The following is a 3,279-nucleotide window of genomic DNA, read 5'->3' on the forward strand; positions in this document are numbered from 1 at the left end:
AGCCCAGCACAAAAGTGCAGACACCCACCGGACCCTCAATCTCAGTTTTCGGATGTTTTTGCCACTCTAAGGACCCGCAGGCCAGCTGGGCCTTCTGGCAGGACAGAGAGCCCCGGAATCCGACGTGGAGAGCTGGGTGTACGTCCCCATGAGGAGGCGGTCCCCACCTCCGCGGCTATCCCCTTGCGGGGAGCGGCAGCCGCGGGGCCTCAGAGAAGACACCAGGCTGGGCCCCCACGGCACAGCGGGAGCACGTCCCCCGCAGGCCACTTAGCGACGGCGGCCAGCCGGCGGACGGTTGGGTTGCGCGAGACGCTGCGGCCGCCCTGCTACCGGGTTCCTGGGAGGGCGTCCTGGAACCAGCGTCCACACCAAGCCCTTGGAAGGCCCAGGCGACGGAGGAGCCCCGTCAGGCAGGGGCCGAGGACGGTGACGGCCCGGGCGGGGAGGAGCGTGTCAGGCAGGGGCAGAGGACGGTGACAGGTGACAGGCCGGGCGGGAAGGAGTCAGTCAGGCAGGGGCCGTGGAGGAGACGGGCTGGGTAAGGGTTAGGGTTAGTGTCAGGGCACAAGTCACAATCGCAAAGACCTGGAAGCCACCCGAGTGCCCATCGACCCACGAGTGGGTAAGTAAAATGTGGCCCGTGGACACCACGGAGTGCTATTCGGCTATGAGGAGCAGCGGTGAGGGGGCACCTCTCGTGGTTCTCCTGGCCAGAGCTGGAACCCGTTCCAGTAAGCCAAGTATCCCAAGAATGGACACACGAGCACCACGTGCTCGCGCTCACCAGCAAATGGGTACGAACCGATGGACACCTAAGTGGACACAGAGGAATCACCTTCTTCGGGTGGGTGTCGGGCGGGTGGGGGGAGGGGATGGGCATACACATCCATTAGGAATGGGGTGGGTACGCACCGACTGGGGGATGGGCGCACTTGAAGCTCTGACCCGAGGGGGGAGGCTGGGAGAGGGCAACGCACCCGACCTTAACATTGGTGCCCCCACAATATGCTGGAACAACATGAGAGGTAAATGAATAAGAACACGGGGGGGGGGAGGGGGGCACGGGCAACACATGTCACCTTAACACTTGGACTCCCATCATCTGCTTGAAAAGAGAGAGAAAAGAAAATGCAATAATAGAGATAAGAGACACTTTTTAAAAATAATGAATCCGGCCGGGCGCTGTGGCTCACGCCTGTAATCCTAGCTCTTGGGAGGCCGAGGCGGGCGGATTGCTCAAGGTCAGGAGTTCAAAACCAGCCTGAGCAAGAGCGAGACCCCGTCTCTACTATAAATAGAAAGAAATTAATTGGCCAACTGATATATATATAAAAAATTAGCGGGGCATGGTGGCGCATGCCTGCAGTCCCAGCTACCCGGGAGGCTGAGGCAGAAGGATCACTCGAGCCCAGGAGTTTGAAGTTGCTGTGAGCTAGGCTGACGCCACGGCACTCACTCTAGCCTGGGCAACAAACCGAGACTCTGTCTCAAAAAAAAAAAAAAAAATGAATCCGAAGAGAAAAGTAAAAGGAGGCCTGTGGAGCAGGTCTGGGTGTGACTCCGGATCCCCGAACATCAGGTGCCACCACCAAAGATTCCTACGTGTAGCCCATAGAACCCCAAAAGCAACGGGAGGAGTTCTGGTCACATACTCCCTCAAAATGACATCCTGGCCTTCTTCTGGAACTCCCTCCCCTCTCAGACTCTCAAGGTTTCCTCCAGCGTGTCGGCTCCCACAGAGCAGACCTTTGGTCTGAGACCTGACTGTCCAGAAGCCAGGCATGCTGCCGCGTGGCGGCGGTGTCACGGCTCGGGACAAGAGGAGGCCCCACGGTGCGGGCTGGGGCGCCAGGCACCGCGGCGGGCGCCGAGGGTGGGGGTCCCCCCCACCCCGGGCCGCCCCCGCACTCCCAGAAACGCGACAGAACCAGAGGCAAAAAAAAAAAGAAGAAGCCTACGGCACCCGGTATTCCCGGGCGGTCTCCCATCCAAGTTCTAACCAGGCCCGAGCCTGCTTAGCTTCCGAGACCAGACGGGATCGGGCGCGTTCGGGGTGGTGTGGCCGTGGACGGCGGAGGGCGCCCCTGCCCCGCTCAAGAAGCCGAGCCTCTCTGCGCTTCCCCGCCGCCTCCTCCCGCCCCAGGCCCCGCGCCGGGTCGGGCCTGTTGAGTTCGCCGGCCGGGTCCCGCGGGCTCCGAGGGACGAAGGTGACAGGCGGGGCGGGCAGGGAGCGGCGGGCCGGGGTTGGGGGCTGTCTCTGTATACACACACACTCACACGCACTCACTCACTCACTCACACTCACACAAGATGCGCCTCCACGGCTGGACCCGCCAAGGTGGAGACCTTCAAGCCCCCCTCCTCTCCTTGCCTGGCCTCCTTCACCTCCCCGCCCCCCACCCCCAGCGCGCCGGGGCCGCTGACTGCGCACGGGCGGGAGGGGCGGGGCGCTCGCCCTTTGACCCCAGCCAGGGGCGGCCCTCCCCCACAACCCCTTTCAGCTGCGCCCCCCACCCTGTGGCCTGGCGGCCGCCTATTCCCCCGGGCCAGGGCTGGGGCACAGCGCACGGGGGAGGGGAGCCAGTGTATGGGGCGTCTCTCTCTCTCGGGATGTGTCCCATGGGTGGGGTGGGGTGGCGTGGTTTGTGGGGCGCTGAAGAAATCAGTCCCCTCCATCTCCTCCCTCTGGAAAACACCCAAGCCCTTGGAGAACTGCCCGCACCTCTACCTACCGTGGGGGCCGGGACCCTCCTCTGTGTCCTCCTGTGGCCCAGTCCAAGGGGCCTGGGCCTGGCCGGGGCTGCATTGGACCCCAACCACCCTGGCGTGTGGACTCGCCAAAAATCGGTGATTAGATATTGGATTCCAGCGTCATTGAGGTCATTTCACTAATGAGTGCACCGCAAAGAGTTTCCTAATCCATCTGTGAGGGTGGCAACCGAAAGAGAATTTTAGAGCTGACAGAATAGGCGAGGAAAGGCATAGGAGATTTCCACACCCAGTAAGGAAGCCTTTCCCGAAGTGGAAGAAAGAAAGGAGCAAACAGAGACACCGGTAGCCCGCCCGGATCAGAGTCTGCCCCTGAGAGAAAGTACCCTGACCAGGTTCACCCGTGGGTGGGTCGCGAGCTAGCGGCATTCAGAAGAGCGAGGCCCGCAGTCTGTGCAGAAGACACCTGCACTCGGGTGTGTGTGGCGGCACAATTCACAAGCAGCTCCAGATGTTAAACCAAGGAGAAGCCAGGGAGTTCCCAACGCCCCAGGTGTCCTCAGCCCA

At 62.0% G+C, this 3,279-nt stretch overlaps 1 pseudogene; it reads right to left on the reverse strand.

The window, feature by feature from the left end:
• Positions 1-1,954: 1,954 nt before the first annotated feature.
• LOC142873059 (uncharacterized) lies at positions 1,955-2,073 on the reverse strand (annotated as a pseudogene).
• Between the last annotated feature and the right edge of the window lie 1,206 nt (positions 2,074-3,279).

The sequence above is a fragment of the Microcebus murinus genome, chromosome 9, assembly GCF_040939455.1.
Source record: "Microcebus murinus isolate Inina chromosome 9, M.murinus_Inina_mat1.0, whole genome shotgun sequence".
NCBI classification, from domain to species: Eukaryota; Metazoa; Chordata; class Mammalia; order Primates; family Cheirogaleidae; genus Microcebus; species Microcebus murinus.